General features: G+C 36.0%; 1 long non-coding RNA gene across 1 annotated transcript in view; it reads right to left on the bottom strand.

Moving 5' to 3' along the window:
• Positions 1-19,656, bottom strand: part of LOC102155157 — a 178,664-nt gene extending 159,008 nt beyond the window's left edge. The window contains exon 1 of the long non-coding RNA XR_005381648.1: positions 18,863-19,656. This is a non-coding gene — a long non-coding RNA (uncharacterized LOC102155157). The remainder of the gene's footprint in view (positions 1-18,862) is intronic.
• Positions 19,657-20,051: the final 395 nt, after the last annotated feature.

Genomic DNA, 20,051 nt, shown 5'->3' with positions numbered 1-20,051 from the left:
TCTTGTACCCCACAACTTAAAAGTATATAACCAATTGCTCCTCCCAATCCCTAGGCAACTCTTTCTGCCCATGGGTCCTGTCCCCATGCTTTAGTAAAACCACCCTTTTTTGCACCAAAAATGTCTCAAGAATTCTTCCTTGACAGCTCATTCCCAGACCTTACATCACATGACATCAGTGAAGTGGTCTCTGATTTGTGGTGAAGTCGATGTCTTTAGATTCCATGATTTATATAGATAGCATGCCTTTGTACTAACATATCCCAATATCAAGATTTCCTATGTAGCTGAAATCTCAGGGAATCATGAAAATTTCCCCAAGGGTAGTTCTCTTCTCCCAGTAGCACAAAATCTGTTTGCTACTACCTTCATTAGATCATCTGATAGATGGTCTCCACATATTTTTCTTCAGTCTTTGTTTTTCTTGCCCTCTTTGTACTATTTGGGACCTTAATGAAGCCTACCTATTCTTTAAAAAAATTTTCTGTTGGCTTCTACAAACTCAACTATTCTGATCTTTTTTAAACCTTGCCTCTTCTGATTTTTATTTTTTTAGCCTAAAACCATGCATGCTTTACATGCTTTGACTATGGGAATTCTGTTCTTTCTTCTCACTATCTCACTATCTCACTAATCCTCTTGGATGGATGGATGATGCAAAAGCAATTTCTCAAGAATTTGTCTTTAATTTGCATTTATTGAATTTACTTTTAATTTGCATTTATTCTAAGACCCAGTTTGAAATCCCCATCATTACTTTAAACTCAATATTCTATATCCAAAGCTGATAATTGCATCCCTCTCAAGAATGGATTCTCCTTTATCAGTTAATCATGCCATGTTTCAGTTGGACAGATATTTGATTAATAAGCAAAAGTTAGAAAAGCATCTTAAGTATATATTTCTTCTCAAGTCACTTGGAAGACAGGAAAGAGTCTGCACCTTTTCAAAATTTTTACTTTTCAAAATTTCTATCATCAACAGTTAGACTTATCCAGAATATTCAACCTAAGAAATGGCTGTAAAAAAATGCCTTTAAGAAAATATATGTAGGAAAATGGAAAATCAGAAAAAATAATGTAGAAAATGTTGTGCTTTTAAGTTTGCAATAGTGTGTTTACTTTTTTTTTTTTTTTTTTTTTGCAAGCAATTTTACTATCAGGAATTCTGAATTTACTATCCCATTCTTATGTAATAGCATTTTAGGTTCCAAGATCTTTAATCAATGCTAAGTTATGGATCAAAGTTTTTTAATACTAAGATCTTGAGGTTTCAGGTTTATAAAAATTTAAAATAACACATTTCCCTTGGATGTGTACTCATTGAAACAGTCAAACACTCTCATCACTTTCTTTTTTCTTTTTTTAATAATTTATTTTTTATTGGTGTTCAATTTGTCCACATACAGAATAACACCCAGTGCTCATCCCATTAAGTGCCCACCTCAGTGCCCGCCACCCAGTCATCCCAACCCCCCGCCCACCCCCCCTTCCACAACCCCTAGTTCGTTTCCCAGAGTTAGGAGTCTTTCATGTTCTGTCTCCCTTTCTGATATTTCCCACTTATTTTTTCTGCTTTCCCCTTTATTCCCTTTCACTATTTTTTATATTCTCCAAATGAATGAGACCATATAATGTTCTCATCACTTTCTTCATGGTACCTAACAATATTCTACGAAGCTACTGAAAGGAGAAAGTCCTTTGTTGTCCCTGCTGGTGGGAGGGGTGAGTGGTCAATTCTCTCATCACTCTCTAGGCCCACAAAGATCATATATGTAGATAATATTCTCAGTTGACTGAAACTTTTCATCTCATTGTTTAAACCTCACCCATGAGATGATTCAGATTTGTTTATTCAAATGCAAACTATTTTCTGAACTCAACATGGAAACTCAGTCAAGCCAGTTCTTGGGCGGCAAGAAGATAGGAAGGTCACTGGAAGTCTACAGAAAGCAGATAGGAAGAAGGAAATTCTTTTCAGGATCCCAAAGGCTTTTGTCTTTAGCTAGTTCCATGGACTAAAGCAAGGAATTAAACAAATAAATGGTTTTAGCATTACAAATGTACGGGATCTTAAAAAGTTAAACAAAGATGACAGGGTAATTGTAGAAGGTGATTATAAGCCTAAAACAAAAAAAAAAAATTTTTTCCTCCTTTATTGAAAGTTTTTTTTCCTCCTGTTTTTCCCCTCATAATAAAAACAAAGGGGTCAAAAACATGACAGAGAGTGACGAACAAAAGGAGACAATGCCATTTAGGGATCATTTAATGTTTGTGTGGTCTTTTTGCTTTAATAATATTCAGATGCTCAACTACTTTCTTTTTTGTCTCCAGATTTTAAAAATACAACAGTAAAAGATGTGAGAGGCTGATAGAAAATCTAATGGTCAGAATTTAAGACAACTGTTTTATTCTCTCTTCCCTTCTTTTATTTAGTCTCAGGATTCTTTTGAATTTGCATAAAACAGATATTTTACAGTTCAGAAAAAAATTTCTGTATAGTTTTCCTGTGCAAATTGACAGAAATCTTTACTGTTCAACCAAGTGTAGTACCATAAAGTGCTATAGAAGGTTGGTTACCTTGAGAAAAGGTCATCCATGTGAAGTGCATGGTTTTGAATTCTGCCCGAAGTAGGGTTTGTTTATTTGTTTTTGCAATTCTGGGTCCGTACTTTATTTTTAGTTTAGGAAGGTATTCAGAGTTAGGAATTTTCTTGCTTTTACCCATATAACACTCATGCCCATTTTACTAAGAAACATTTCTGTTGGACCATCTAAAGCAGTCCATCCATAGTTAGCACCCATTTCAGGTACCAACACGGATTCTGACAGTTTCCCTACACCTTATGAAACCTCTGCTTCTCATTAGAAGCAAGAGTACCACTGAAGTATAGATTCAAAAAGCTGTATGAGAGGTCATTTTTTCATTATCTATTTGGATACAGAGTTAGCCACAAAAAATTCGAGTCATTAGATTACTTGTTTTTAAACCCTCATGGTACTCATTCATTTTGATTATTTTGTTGGATTATGGCATTATGTCATCGGGCATTTGAAACTCATTAAGGTGTTTTGGGTTTTTTTTTCATTTGTTTGTTTTTTATTTTTAGGTAAAATGCCTGAAAGAGGCAATGAGTGGAAGTGTGCTCTAACCAGATGAATATCAGTTGACAGAACTGATTTAGCAAACCATATCCAAAAATAATCAGTATCTGTTATATCCTTCAAATATTTCTCTATCTAATGTACTGGGTTGGACAATGAAATATATAGCTAACTAAATTGCTAACATAAAGCATTTTCTCCTGTTTTGTCATTCAGTGAATAAAAATGCTTTGGGCCATGAGTATATAGTATGGGAGAGTACAGGATATATGAAGTAGAAACTTCCAGGGTCAAGGAGATTACATCACTGGGGTTTTTCCTTGTTTTTATTTTTGTTTTTGTTTTTTCTTCTTTCTCTCTCTCTTTTTTTTTTTTTTTTGTCTTGTTTTGTTTTTTTGTGTGGTGTATGCTGTTGTTACTATTTTGTTTGTAGACTACCATCTTCTAAATAGAATCTTCAGTGAGTTTGGCAAGCAAGAGGGCAGAAATTGGGAGATAATAACCTCAAGAAACCTGAAAAGTTCAGAGTTTGGGGAAATCATTAAGGCTGCTTACCACTCATTAACTCCAGCAACTAAAGGAACCCACTAACACTTAGATATGGTAGGGTTGCCAGAATTAGCAAATAAAATTATGGTACACCCTATTAAATTTGAATTTCAAATAAACAATTAATTTTTATTTCATTACCAATGCAATACTTAAAACATACTTATATTAAAAATTTATTTGTTATTTATCTGAAATTCAAATTTAATGTACTTTTTCTGGCAAACCTAGGAAGTAGCAGGCAAGTACACACTACAAGCAACAAAGAGAGGATTATGGCAGGGGTCACTGCTAAAAATGAACCCACATGTCATCTTTAGCATTCAGAGCTTAAGTGATTGATTTCCAATCTATGTTGAGAGTAGGTGTATGACTGTTATTTTATCAGTGTAGACAATCTCGTTTCTACAAATATAAATGAAGGTTAAAAATAAAAGCACCACTCTGAAACAAAGTAAATCATCCTGACTAAAAACAGTTGCCAAATGATGGTATCCTTCTTCTGAACATATCCAAGATTCTTTTTAAGATATTTTAATTTTTATTGAAGTAATTATTATACATAGCTGAGAAATCAAAATGCAGTATAATGATAAAAGGGATAAGAGCCATCCGCACTATGGAGTACCACTTCCCAGAGGCACTTTTAAACACATTTTGTTGTTTCTCCTGGTATTTATGTCCATATTTCTAGATTGTATGTATAAACTGCTATCAATATTTAGATGGTATCTATGATTTCTAGCTATAAAATATGATACAGCTTTTTCACATAGCCAATCTCCCCCACTATATACACACCATTTCCTTTTATGAACTCATACCTATTATCTCAATATAATTATAATGCAGTCATTAGCTGTATAGAATAACACTTATATCATTATCAAGACATGAATATAAGTAAAATCACATAATGTATATTACAATTTGCTTGCTTGTACAACTTTTGTTTTCCCTGGAGTTAATTATACCTTAAATTTGTCAGTGTTTACTTCTTTATGCACTAAACTCAAACTCATCCGCAAATTCTTCTAAAGAATTTTAAAACCCTTTTCAATATGTCAAACACAACCAAAAATTGTTAAGTTCCATATTATTTTTTCCTTAAAGGTAGCCTTCTTGGAGGCTTCTGTCCTCTTACTTTGACCTCAAGTAGTTACTGTGTAGTCTTGCTACCCACATATTGTCCTAGGATTTTTGTTTACTGCCATCAAGAGACTTCCTTCACATCTCCTGTAATGACTTCTCTAGATCCTAGATTCTAGGTCTTTCTCTTTCTTGATTTAATCCCTTATATTGACAGAGTACATTTTTTAGGACTTTGGGAGGAAGAGTGCATGGGTAGTATATACACACTCCTGAATACCACAGAGTCACACCATCGATCAAAAAAAAAAAAATGTATTGGTCATAACATTTTTAGAGCTATAAGAAAACTGTAAACTACCCTTCATTTTACAAATGAGGAAAATGAAACTGAAATAGATAAAGAAACTCTCATCAAGGTTATGCTGTTATGAAATCTATAAGACTATTTTTATAAAGAATAAAGAAAAATTCTTCTTTAACCTTGGGAGAAAACTTATGATACTCTGAACTACCAGGATAAATATGGGCAAAGGTGAGGAAAAAAAAAAAAAAAAAGAACATTTGTTGTAACCAGATGAAAAGAACTCTTCCTAACTCCTGTTGGTATAGGGTACTACCTTACCTGAAATGAATATATTTACTATTTATTGCTGCAGTTGACTGGCCTGAAATGAATATATTTACTATTTATTGCTGTAGTTGACTGGCCTCCTTGTACTAATAACTAAAGACAGAAAGAGCTTAAGAGCCATAGTGGCTCTGTCAATCTCTTTGAAATCAATTAGAAAAGATAAAAATAAATACTATATTTTTTTGAAGATTCACATCCCAACGTTCAAAGAAATCTCCAAGTTATTCTCCTTCAAGCAATAAAAGACCTTTTTTTACCCCCAACCAGTCTGCTTAAAAGAAAATTTCAGTATCCTAGAATTTCTCCTGGTATCAGGAACCTTTTATTAAAACAGGGGACCAGGCATCTCTGAGAATTCCTTCATCTTTAAGAAGGAACACCTTGCCATCTGTAGCAATGAAAAGGATCTCTATTCCATGTATGGAGCATAGAATAAGAATATTGTCTCAGTTGAACCTAATGAAAATAATTTTGGACAAGACAGTGCGTTTGTAATCCTTCAAATTACACCATGGACTGATCTGGGTATGAAAGCAGAGAGGTTTTTTTTACCTTAATATAACAAAAGGCCTTTCACTGTTAGGCAATAACATCAAATTTAAAAATCAAAGATTTCTCAAAATTGTCTAGCACAACAGTCACAATTGATCCAGAAGATTGTGCTATGCTTTGCACCTAATTAATTAAAATAGAACCTGCCTTAGCAATGTTAATTTTGGCTTGCACTGTTATGAAATCTTTTCATCAATTCTTGAAGTTTTCCTGCATCCATGGAATTTTCCCAGCTTCTGAAATCATGTGTCAAGTTGTTTGTAATCTGTTGAAAGCTATTTGTGACCTTTCTTTAAGCTTAAAAAGAAATAATTCCATCTGTTGGCTACATCACCAGAGGATTCCAGAGGAGCAAGCTCAAAAGTAAAGAGAAAAGGAAGGCAGTTTTTTCTCCTGACCTTTGAAATTGTAATGTCATGTTAATTGAATTTGAATTTCTTGTTAACAGCTATTTCATTGAAGATTTCTGGGAAATGTATTAAGTCCAATGTTTATAAGAAAGCAGGTGTTTTCTCTCACATTTGTGTCTTCCTGTTTTCTACACAAACTCCATTTTCCCCTTTTCTCTCTGAGTAATTCATTCTCACAATGAGCTCCTGACTTTTCACCCCGTAAACTCCTGAGAAGTTCCTGTTTTACAAATATTTGTTGAAGAAAACAAATATTTGTGATTAATAGTTGAAAATTATTGCTCTCCCTCAAAGTGAACACTATTTGTAGCTTTATCAGTGATCACTTGAGTCAGAGGATAAATAATGCTTTTTAAAGGCATTATAGGCATATAAGGCATATAAATATAGTTTTTCTTTTGCATTTTATTTTATTGTAAAATATATTGTTAGAAAACATCTGTGCCTATATTTTTCAAAACTAAGAAAAAAGCCTTATCTATTTATCCTGTTTTAACTATTTCTTGGGATCTTCATCTTTGTGTAGACTGGAAGGAAGGGAGGTAAGAAATGAGAGACTGAGATCAAGATCAAGGTGGAAAAAAAAAAAACAGAGATCAAGAAGAAGACCGTGGGAGAAGAATGTTAGGTGGCCTGAACTTTTCTGTGATTTCTTCTCAGCTGCCTTTGACTGTCTACTGGTGCATATTTTAACTCCTTTCTAAGGTTTCAACTTCTCTGCCCTCTGAAAAGAAGCACTGCCAATCATAGCCCCAGTGAACCAACAGATCAGAGGCCTCTGAGATGGAGGTAGTATGGTGTTAGGAAAGAGAAGAGCAATGCTGCGAAGCTTCTCAGAAAGACCATGCTTGTCTTGGGTCCATCAGATAAGTCAGCCATGTACAAAAGCTGGCTGGAGGCCTTCAATAGCCAAACCAATAAGCTTGTCTTAGCAAGGCCAGATGCCATTTGCAAAAGTTAAAATAGCAGGTGGGCAAGAACCAACCTAGCACCAACAGGTAAACTAGGTATGATTTGTTGAATAGTAAACAGTGAGTGGCATCAATTTTCAGGGCCACTGATGACTTGGTAACCATGAAGAAACTGTGTTATTTATCCTGGGAGCAGTACCTCAGGGCCTCACAAATAAAATATTCCTCTGGAATATATTTGCTGTGATTAACTGAAATACTGCAGGATAACCCAAGTTCAAATTTTCCTATAACTTTTTCCTTTAAATACTCAGCCTCTCCTAGAAAGTCTCAGTCTCAAGAAGCTCAAGTAGAATCACTTTATTTCTTCAGAAGCCAGCCCTTGAGAATTCACTGGCTTCTAATAAGAGTGGAGATAACACCTAGCAGCCAGTAAAGCCCCAAGGAAGTTTATCCCATCACCATTATCAATATTTTAGTGATCCTCAATATCCATAATAACATTGCCCCTCACCTCCATTTCTATTTCCACTACCTCCACTGAGGAACAAATAATCATTATATATCCTTTGGGGGGTTGCTAATACACAGTTTCTGGAATCTTCTTGTGGACTAGGTTTTCTTTGGTTACTTTATCATCTTGAAAAATAAATAAGATGTGATCATACCCTGGCATTTTAACAAAGCCAAGGGCTAGAATACTGCTGCACCATTTTCTTTGATTTTAGTCTGAGCCTCTAATGTCAGAAAACCCTGTCACAGAAATAAAACATGCTCTCACTTACTGTGTACTACTTTGTACCTCAATTCCAGCATTTTTAATAACACAGAACATATTTTCTGCTCTTTTGGATGGTGCTCAAACATTCTGACTTGTTGTAGATATGTCTAGATCAGCCCTCTTGCAGGAAATATCTTTCTAATCAGCCATCTTGTTCTGGGTTGAGATCAAGGAAGTATAAAAGCTATTAGTAGAAATAAAGTAAGGAATAACAGGCTGATCAAATATTCTCTTCCTTTTAAACAAGAGCACTTGAGAAACTAAAGTCCAGTTCAAATCACAGAGGATCAGTATCAGCCAACCTAAAGGCTTTTTAACATTAACAAAAGTCAAAACACTAGAATTAAATTTGCCTTATTCCAAAGACTGACTCCATTTTCCTTCACCCACAGTTGAGCATAACAAGACAGAATTTTTTTTGTTTATTTGCTTTTCCATTTCCTGTATTATTTTTCTGGTGCATGATATATGCTAATCTATTCCCATCTCCCTCCCCACCCCCTGCACCCTTACCCCTAACTACCTTCTTAAGGTCAGGCTTTCACCAAACCATGATTACAGAACAGGTCTTTTTAAAAGTAAATCAAAATAGAAAACTGAAGTATTAGCATAATCGCACCTAATAGTTATGCTGTTCTTGACGTGGGTCACTTTTGGCAATGTGAAAATTCTGATTGTTTTGAAGATGCTTGGTCTTGATAATGGAATCTATAGGGAAAAGAAAGAATATAAGACAACCTCATCAATTCTTACCTCTTAAAAAAAAAAAAAATTCTTACCTCTTTTAGCTCATTCAGTTCCATCCAGAGAGAAAAGCTGATGGAAGGAAATAACAGAATCCAGGCAAAAGGCTGAGGAAAGTATGCAAGATTCGTGAGGTAGAAGAAACTGAGAAATATAGATAGGAAAGTGAGAAGATTCCAGGTATCTAGAAGAGGGAAGGGAGACCATATAGGCAACCCCTAGAGATGGGAATGAAGGTCCATTACCTCAGAAAATTGTTGGAGGCAATGAGTAGAGACAATGAGTCTGTCAACCTTCCACACACAAAGTAGACTCTAGGTAAATGGGTATTCATGACGTGAAAGTGAAGTTAAGAGCTGTTTCTTGTCTAGACTCTTCAGAAAAGTTGAATTTATTTGGTCTTGTTTTTGCAATGGAGTACACTATCCTGGTTTCTCATGCTAAGAGGTTACATAGGAACTGAAAGGAAAATAAAATAAGTCTAGAAAGACTAGTGACTGCATCTGTGTTAAAAATCCAAAAGCAAACAATTTTGTTTCGGCTTACTAAACACACATCTTGCCACACAGCCTGCATATTTGGGTTGACCAAGTCTGTTTGGTGAAAACATTGGTCAAACTAATTACTTAATAGACAATTCACTTTCTTTTTTTTTTTTTTTTTAATTTTTTTTAATTTTTATTTATTTATGATAGTCACAGAGAGAGAGAGAGGCAGAGACACAGGCAGAGGGAGAAGCAGGCTCCATGCACCGGGAGCCCGACGTGGGATTCGATCCCGGGTCTCCAGGATCGCGCCCTGGGCCAAAGGCAGGCGCCAAACCGCTGCGCCACCCAGGGATCCCGACAATTCACTTTCAAGAGCCAGTTTGGAATCCTTATATTCACAAAAGACACCGGGAGCCATCTTCCTTATAAACGAGAAAAAAGAAGATAACAAAAGAAATAAGGAAAGACAGAGTTTTTGCTCGGTTAGCACTGGACGGGAAAACCGTCACTCCTGAATTCTTACAGCTGAGTCCGGTGAAAATGCCAAAGCTTTAGTTTTTCTTAAATAGTTATTTCAAAACAAATGTTCCAAGAGTAAGTGATTAGGGACTAGATCTGAGGAAGAAATATTGTTATTATTATTACTTTACCTGGAATACCAAGTCAATCTAGCAGGATTTGATTGGCAATGTTTTCCAGCTTCCTGGTCAATGAAACCATTTTCCATTGCCCATTTTAATCCTAAAGCAGGATAATTAATCCAATTATGTCTTACAATCATAAGCTTCCACTTAACAACCGTCCTATAAATTAATGTTCTATGTCACAAAGTGAAACTCTTCCAAACAGAGAGAGGACAATAGTAAGAATAAAGCCATCCCCACAATTTGAAAAGGTAACTGTATGTGCCTTATTGATAGTTGGTCAGGGCCATCTTCATTCCATTTTGGTAAACAGAGATTTCCTGCTGTGTGCTGAGCTTTGTGCCCAATTCTATGAGGGACATCATGTCTTGCCCCCTTAAGGAACTCAAAATTATATGATAGGGAAGGCATCATGAAAAATAATCACAAATAGCTATAACTACTGTAATGATGTGAAAAACACTATTAAAATGACACCTAAAGATATATGTGAAAGACAATGTATTATTAAAGCAAGATAAGATGAGCCATCTTGTGTTCATATTCTTAGTGCTTGCTAATATGTCTATACATGTCTATGTACATAGATGAAAATATACATGAGTAATACTATCTGACTTGCTCTTTGACATGCAAGAAAATAAATTATTTTAATTGGTAACAAGGCTTTCCTTTAGACTCCTTTTCCATGCAGAGAAACGTTGGCTATAATGAACAAATTCATATGGTTTGGTTTTCCCAGTCATACTCCATATGTGACATATGGAGTGACATATCACCCTCATTCTCCGTCCTCTTTGTCTTCATTCATAAGGTCCCCTAAAGAGATAGATCGTGTGCCAAGTTGCATTATAATTTCAACCTCTGCCAACAGAGTTCTACCCATCTTGTTCTTAAGGAATGGATCCAACATGAAGCTACCTTGACCCACAGCAGTTGGTGCTTTGAGGACCTTACCAGAACTGACCCTGTATGGTTCAGGAAACGCTAAAATGCCAAGTTGTTTGACAGTAACCGAAGTAGAGAATAAGCAAGAGAACTCTCTGCCCCACAATAAAAAGTGAGAACACTTCTAATGATTATTTCTGACTTTCCCATTACATGCATTCCAGCATGCTCAGCACCTCAAATTCTCACTAAATTATAGTATGTTTCAGGACATGTATTCATTTAAAGAGCAAATGTATTTTTATTCAAGTTCCTGAGAGGTAGAGCCTGAGAGGGATTCTTGATCAGTTGATTTATTGGAGGAGTGCCCTCAAGGGAAGCAGAGTGAAAAAAGCCATATAGTGCAGAGCAACTAAGTGAAGGAAAAATAGGTTACTGGGTGAGATGGCTTTTGTTTGGCTGAGAGCAATTTTCTGGGGAAACAAGAAAAAGAAGCAGTAATATATTAGCATCTAGGGGATGGATTTCCTGAATCGTAAAGGGCATCTATGTAGGGTACCAGCAGCATCCTCTCCATGATACTGTTTCTAAAAGACTATCACTTTTAGGTAAGAGGTGCTTCATGCTTCATTTTGGGAAGCAGATGTCTTTAAAACCTGGTGGAGTTTGTTAAGCTATGATTCAAATATATAATGAATGATCTTGGAAAAAAATGGTCTATTAAAAACTTTGCTTGAAAATTAATTGGTTAGCATTATGTATCCCCCCAAAATCTAATATGGTCTATAGGTACTATTCAGTTAACAAATACTCAACTTATCAGCATTTTATTTTATCTTTATTTTTTTTTAATTTTATTTATTTATGATAGTCACAGAGAGAGAGAGAGAGAGAGAGGCAGAGACATAGGCAGAGGGAGCCCAATGTGGGATTCGATCCCGGGTCTCCAGGATCGCGTCCTGGGCCAAAGGCAGGCGCTAAACCGCTGCGCCACGAAGGGATTCCTCAGCATTTTATATATAAAAATAGGATGTCCGATCATTTACAGAGGAAAGCATAGAGGCTTCTTAGAATTTCCTCACCAATGTGATATAGATACTACTTGATTATTGACTATCAATTATGGTAATAGTCTAAAATACTTTGTAAACGGTATATTGCTTTAATATTTAATATAGTATTATGGTGATGATGGTGATTAATGAATAAATAAATGATAGATAATTGGTTACGAGAGAGGAATAGAGAAGAAATGTTTATTTTATGCTTGTTATTTTTATGGTATATTATAATCACCTCATCTCAACAATTTGTTTTCTTTCGTTAGGTTAGACATAGTTAAGATAATCAGGGCTAGCTTTATTAAAAAAAAAGATAGATAGATAGATGATTGATAGATAGATAGATAGATAGATAGATAGATAGATAGATAGATAGATATAGATGTACCTGTTTACTACCACACATTTCTGTCAAGTGGCAACGAAGGTTTTGGGAAAGGAAGGCTATGTGGACAAGCAATAGGATGGTTCTGTTTTAGGGTCTTGCAAAATTGTTTTTTCAGTCTTGAAATCCACCTCCTTTCCCCCAATTATACATTTGGGAAATGCCCGCACCTCTTTTACATCCCTATTCAAATGATACCTTCTCCAGGGCCTTCCCTGACCACCCTACTTAATATGCAACCTGTGCTACCCCAAAAACACTTACATATTCCTGGAACCCTAAGCTTACTCAATTTTTCTTACATTTGTCCCCTTCTAACATGCCATACTATTTACTTATTTATTATGTTCACAATTTATTGTCTCTCTTCTCCACTAGAATATAAGTTCCACGAACACTTGGATTTTAGCCTGTTTTATTCATGTATGTATCTTTTTCTGGGGCTCTGCTCATTTGTAAGTAACAGTGAGGATTCAGTGGTATCATAATGGTAAAGTACTTGTTAAACACTTACAGCTCTTTTTATACTCTTTTCTCAGGGTTGTCTTCCTCAGTGATAAAAGCAAGTAATGGCTTCCAGAAAACAAAGCATGCGGAGTGCTCAGACTTAAATCATCAAGACCAAGAAAGCATATTTGTTTTAAGGTTAAAGGTGGAACATTGGCAACTCCAGAATCGAAGCCACTCTTGTGGCAAGGTGCTCATGCATGTATGTACTTTCCTTTACTCTCTCTTTCTTTGTCTCTTGGCAAAAATCTTCTGCATTGATTTCATCTTCAGGCAGCAAAGAGGGTCCCAGGAACTTCAGACTTGTTTGTCCTTTAAAATTTAGTATCTTACAAAAAGAGACTCTGTTTTTCTCAGATCCCCAAAAAGTGGACCCTTTGGGGCCTATCTGTGTCAAACATCTAAGCTTGGATAAATCACTGTATCCAGAGGAATTGGCCAATCTGGGTAATTACTTACTGTTGATGTGGGAAAATCAGGGCTATGTGACTGTAACCTTGGCAATGGAAGGAGTACTGATTCTAAAAAAGAAAAGATGATGAACAAGCAAAAAAAAAAAAAACAACAACAACTAATTTCCCAGCGTAGGAACAGTATTTGGACTGTTATAGCACTCAATAAATGGACATTTGCATTATATTCTCATTTTTCTTGGTCACATCTCTCAGTTTATTAATATTTTCAGGGAGCTGTTTTATTTATCATCTACTTTAAAACATCTTCCTATTCATTAATTTTTGATATTATCTTTATAAATTCCTTACTTCTTTTCTTTTGATTTTCTTTTGTTGTTTTCTTTTTCAGATTTTCAGTTGAATCTAGTCCACTTATTTTCCATCATTTTTGTTTTTTAATAAGTATATGTATTGGTGGAATTCTATATGTTTTGATGCATTATGCATTCATTGTATTTCTAAATAGATTTATAGAAAATTTGGTTTCTTCTTTTGCTCACAGAGACTATTTGTTATGGAAATTTCTAAGAGAATAAACATTCTGGGCTATCTTTTTGTTCTCATTTCTAATTTAATTACATTTTGGTCAGAAAATGTGGACTCAGGGACGCTTGGCTGGCTCTGCAGTTGAGCATCTGCTTTCAGCTCAAAGCGTGATCCCAGGGTCCGGGATCGAGTTCTGCATTAGGTTTCTTGCCAGGAGCCTGCTTCTCCCTCTCCCTCTCCCTATGTCTCTGCCTCTTTCTTTTTGTGTCTCTCATGAATGAATGAATGAATGAATGAATAAATAAAAATAAATAAATAAATAAATAAATAAATAAATAAATAAATAAATAAATAAAATTTTTTTAAAAAAGAAAATAAAACGTGGACTCAGAGATTTGATTTACCTAATGAACTACATAATCAATTTTTAAAAATATTCCAAGATGGGGAATCCTGGGTGGCTCAGCGGTTTAGCGCCTGCCTTCAGCCCAGTGCATGATCCTGGAGTCCTGGGATCGAGTCCCACATCAGGCTTCCTGCATGGAGCTTGCTTCTCCCTCTGCCTGTGTCTCTGCCTCTCTCTCTCTCTCTGTGTGTCTCTCATGAATAAATAAATTAAATCTTTAAAAAATAAAATAAAATATTCTAAGAATATTTGAATAATCTATTATTCTGTTTCATATCATCCATACTATCCATCATTGTTTATATTTTTCATTTTCACCTACTTTCAATAAATTTATTTTTTCCATGTGGTTGATCCATCAGTTTCTGAAAAGAATACATTAAAATCTACTATGAAGATTGAGTTTCTATACATTTCTTTGTGTCTCCAATTATTCTTTTCAATATATATTATGTGGTTATATTGTTTATACATAAATACTTACAGTATCTTCTTTGTTATACTTAATGATCTCTTAAAATTCTACTTTGTCTGATATTAACCTCATCATTTTTTTTAAAGTAGGCTCTATGCTTGGCTGGGATTGAACTCACTACCCTGGATTGAGACCTGACCTGAAATCAAGAGTTATATACTTAATTGCTTGAGCCAACCAGGGACTCCTAAGATTATCATTTTTGCTTTAAGTTGTCATTTACTTAGTTCAACTTGATTTATTTTTCAATATCCTTTATTTTTAAAACTTTTGGAACTACATTTGGAGTCAGTTACTAAGGCAAAATAAGTTTGGCATAGGGCACAATGGTAACAGACACCTCAGTACAGATATCCAGTCTTATTGTAAGGAGATACAGTTCTCTCCACTTCCTTTCTCTTCCTTAGTCACTGACCAGCCATAGCTATAAGCTAGCATTTGTTTTGGAGCTTTTAACTTATTTTGACAATGGTGGAGAGTAGGAGAGATAAGAGTGGGCTTAGCCTGAGTAGATGATGAAAACAGAGATGTCTTGTTGGGGGGAGGGTAGTGGGAGAAGTTATGCAGCTGTTAAAGGTAGTAGGCAACACCTTGGAAAAACTGTGGTCTTAAGAGTGAGAGGAACAAGAGTGCCTCCTTTACAGTGGCCTCTGAGCCAAACCCTGCACATGTTCTCAATCATCTGCTCAAATACTGTGGGCTCCAGTTCTGAGAAGAAGTGCCAGAATGTGGCCATGAGATAGGTGCAGACCCAGAATAAGCCAGAATATCTCCCTACAACAACTACAAACAACTCCCTCATCCCTTTGGCCCCAGAGATGGAGCATGCTGGCCGGTGCACTAACAGTTTATGACATGTTTTACAACTACAAGAACTAGCATTTTAATATCAAAATGAGGCATAGGGGTGGAGATGGCGGGAAGGGTCAGTTGCACTCCTCACCACTGCACTCTGGTCTGGTGAATGTCTCCAGAAAGAGCTCCTAAGGATTTTCAGGCACATGGTAGGAATAAAAAGCAGACTGACCACTTTCATTTGGCTTTACTATTTTTAAAAATTCTCTACAGAAAATGCACCCTCCTATTTCCTGCATCCAGAGCAGACAGCTTCCACAGCCCCCTATTCCCTTCCCTTGGGAAGCCACTGCTGGGTTCTCACAGAGATCTCAGAAACTCATAAGGCGGGTATCCCATATAACTCCACCAGCCTCTTTGACCAAAAACTCCTCCCGCAGATTTGCTAATTTTGTCTGCTATTTGAGGAAAGCTGAGAAATCTCAGGTCTTCCTGCCTGCAGGAGATTCCAGAGAGGGGTGGGTATTGTTCCCTTAGATAGAAGTTTGAGCAGGATTAGTCAAAAAGAGTTCAGCAAAGAAGGCTTTGATCAAGGTCGATCAAGGTCAACAGAGTCCAAATGAGGCTGTCTCTCAATAATCATAGTATTTTCTTGATTGATATCAAAAAGAGGGAATTGGACACAGTGATTTTTGACTTTGATGTATCATATTGACTTGGATGAATTGGAAATTTCATTGGGAACCAGCAGACCTGGATTCAGACCCTAGCATTACCAATGACTTTATTATCTTAAGTAAATTATTAATTTATTATCTCAGACTCCTCTAAGATGAGTTGATAATATCTGACCTCTTTCCCAAAGGGCTGTTCTATAACAATATGAAGGCAACTGAAGAGGAGACAGGCAGTGTGACAACAAGAGCTGGGGAGAAACTTTCCTGCCTCTTACTCACTGAAAAAAAGACTAGGCTTCTGGGCCTCCTATTCCCAAAGTAAACAAATAACCTCTTACTAAAAGGTATATTCCATATACTCCTATAGGTATACTCATTGTATATTATATTACGGTATTATATACTTATTGTCTATTATCATATAGACATGGATTTATTGATCTTTATTTTCTTTGTGCTAAATGGCATTTTCATCCAACATGGGCCTAATACTGCAATTATTGTTATTTATTTTTGCTGAAGTAAAACATACATACAGAAAAGTACATAAATCATAAGGATATAGGTAATTTGTCAAAAATTAAACATATCCATGTAACCAGTACCAGATCAAGAAACAGAGCACAAGCATCACCCTAGAAGTCCCCCACATGCCTCCTTCCAGTTACTATCAACCTTTCCTCCCAAAAGTAACCACCACCCTAAGTAACATAGACATATATTAGTTTTCCTGGTAGCTCTTTAACAGAATAGACAGGCTACTTCATTGTAGTTGCTAATAGTGCTCTCATCTTTGCTATGTGATCTTTTGATGATTTAATAAAGGGGGAGAAGTAGGAAGAGAACAAGCAAAACACAGAAGATAGGACTGGAAATTATCTATTCTATAAAATATTGTTGGTTAAGACCAGTGTGTCATTTCCAGCAGGCACATGATCTTATAATATTTCAGAGAAAGGAAACTTAATGACGTTGGAACTACTGTGTTTCTTTTGTCTCAGATAAATTGCAAAATACCATTTATAGAAAAATTTTTAAAAGAAGGAAAACATTTCTCTGTGGCTTAACTTGGTACGTGTCCATACTTGGAGAGAGTTAGAGATGTACAGTATAATATTGTCATCTTAGTTTTTTTCAAGTCCCCATTAGCACAATATTCCCAAGAGGACAAACAAAATCCAAATGCCAGGTCTTACCCCAATCACCAATCTATTTCCTAAGTGATGAGGAGAGAGTTGGGGGCTGGAAATGGGGGAAGGGGAAGGACCTGAGACTATGTGCCAACTGCCTCAGGACAGGAAACCAAGTTCCCTCTCCTTCCCCCCCATATCAAATCCCCAACTACATTCCATTGTCTGACTGGGCTGGCCACAGCTGTGGCTGTTTCCAAAATGAAGATGGAATCTAGCCACACTTGGATTTAGTATTCTCTAGAACTGCTGTTCCTCTGGGCATTATTTTTAGAAGTATCACATTGCAGAGGGGCCCAATTTTTCTAACTGGCTTTGGAAAAAAATTGCAATCCGTTTCCCCCCTAAATAGAAAAGATTAGTGTAAAAGGCTTCTGTTCCTATTTTCCCTTTGGAATATCCTTATCCCAATGGAAAAAGAAAACATGATTGCTTGACCCAGATATCTCCCTAAAATAACACTGTTGGGTTTTTTTTTGTAAAGCAGATAAAGTATATATCATAATAGCACAACACAGCTGTGTATTTGAGCTTAAGGGTTTATGAAGTCAAAGACTGTATGATGAGTTCTCAGTACAGTTCTATTTGACTTAGAGCGACCAACATTTTCTAAGAGTTTATGGTGTAGCAGGCAGTGTTAGATACAGATGACAAAATGATAAGACTTTATCCCTATCTACAAAAAGTTCACAGATCAGTGACAACAACAAACACAAAACCAATAATTAACATATAACAATGAATGTTATAATGAAAGTACTATGTACAATGTTTTGCAGAAGAAGAAATTAACCATCATAGAATGAGCAGCCAGGGAAGAAGTCATAGAGGAGGTATCACAACATAACTGGCCAACAAAGACAAGGTCCAGACATGCCAGGGAGAAGGAATAATGCAAAGGCAAAGAGGAGTGACATAGCCCAGTGTCTTCAGAAACTGAAAGGAAATGAAAATCACCTAATCACCAACTGCAAAGGATGACAATTGGTGAGACTACAGCAGAGGATTGGGGTCATATCATGAAAGGACTTCATTCTCCAAAGATTTTTAAGAAAGGACCAATATGGTTAAATTTGTAGTGTAAGGATTGACTGTGGCAGAGAAGGGGCTCCATCAGAAGAGGATGAAAATAGAAGCAAGAAGATCAATTAATAAATAATGTTAATCCCTGGCTTAAAATATGCCAGGCCTTTAATATCACACACACTCTCATTCTTACCCTGGCCTGTTTCCTTATTCACCCCCTCGCTTCTATTTCTAGCGTTGCCTTTCTTTCTCCCTACGTCTATAGACCTTACTCACATTTTATGTAATATTATAGGGATTCTAGGAAAATTGTGAAATATCCCATATCATCCCACAGAATATACCCAAGATCCAAAAGCAACTTGAAGAAAAAAGAAAGGGATTAATATGACCCATTTAAATAACATGTCATGTTACTTTTTCCCATTATTTCAAGTATATTGGAGAAGATACCTGTTAAAAGATTTGTCTGGTAGTCTCTCTGTTGGCTCTGCTTAAATGATGGCAGACTTGGTAGCAGAGCCAATATGGTTTCACTTCTATAACAAACTGCAAAGAAGAAAGTTTCTCATTACTAGTGACCAGTAGTCACTAGTAATGCTTACCTGCCCCCAAGAGTTTGCTGGACTTCAGCCTTTGGCCAACCATCTCTAACCTGTTACTAGTGTTTTCATGGGCTGTTTTCTTTGAAAACAGAGAAGTGACTTCTTTGCACACTTTTGTGTGAACTAGCTGGCTTCTTTGTGTCCTTCTTTTCTGGAAGGCATGGTTTTACAGGGGGAAAATGAGGAGACTATCTATAGTAGTGGAAACTGCTCTATTTCTGGACATACAGATGAACCATAGTCTGACCATTTAGGGCGAAAAAGACTTTAAAGAACAAGAAGACTGACAAAGGATCCCCAAATGGACAGATACCAATGACTCTGGTGGGGAGAAATGACTTGCACTTCCAACATATGGTGTCTCACACTTAGGGAATGTATTTGAATCTTAGGAGAGGGAAACATGAGGAATTTGGGGGGAAATACCCTAAATTCTTGAAATTTTTCTTTCAGTCAAAATGTTCATTAATTTAGAAAATTTAAATGTAATATAAGAAGAGTATAGAATATTTATATTTGTGAAAAGGGAACAAATCTTTTTGTTTTTTTCTTTTCTTTCTTTTTCTTTTTAAAGACTGAGAAACACTGCTCTAACTTGCCTCTCTAACTTATAATGAATGGAAACAAGCATGGAAGAGTTGTCAGCCAGAAGAGAATAAAAGCTCAAATTCAGTAACTGATGCAATAGTTTAATAGATTTATTTCCTTTAGTATGACTCAGTTTTCCCTCTATAGCTGAGGGGAAGTAACCCTTCCAAAAGGAAATGAATGCATTATTTAAAATAACCAAATTATGGAAATAGCCCAGGAGTCCATTGACTGATGAATGGATAAAGAAGATGTGGGGTATGTATGTATGTATGTTTATATAAGGAATATTATTCAGCCATGAAAAAGAATGAGATCTTGCCATTTGCAACAACATGATTGCAGCTACAGAGTATTATGCTAAGCAAAATAAGTCAGTTGGAGAAAGACAAATATCACATCATTTCACTCATATATGGATTTGAAGAAACAAAACAAACAAGCAAAGGGAAAAAAGAGAGAGAGAAGCAATCCCCAAAACAGACTTTTAACTACAGAGAACAAACAGGGTTACCAAAGGGGAAGAGTGGGAGGGATGGGTGAAATAGGTGATGGGGATTAAGGAGTGCACTTGTGATGAGGACTAGGTATGGTATGGAAG

The sequence above is a fragment of the Canis lupus genome, chromosome 30, assembly GCF_011100685.1.
Source record: "Canis lupus familiaris isolate Mischka breed German Shepherd chromosome 30, alternate assembly UU_Cfam_GSD_1.0, whole genome shotgun sequence".
Classification (NCBI taxonomy): domain Eukaryota; kingdom Metazoa; phylum Chordata; class Mammalia; order Carnivora; family Canidae; genus Canis; species Canis lupus.
The sequence above is the reverse complement of the archived record's forward strand: the minus strand, read 5'-3'. Positions and strand labels throughout refer to the sequence as shown.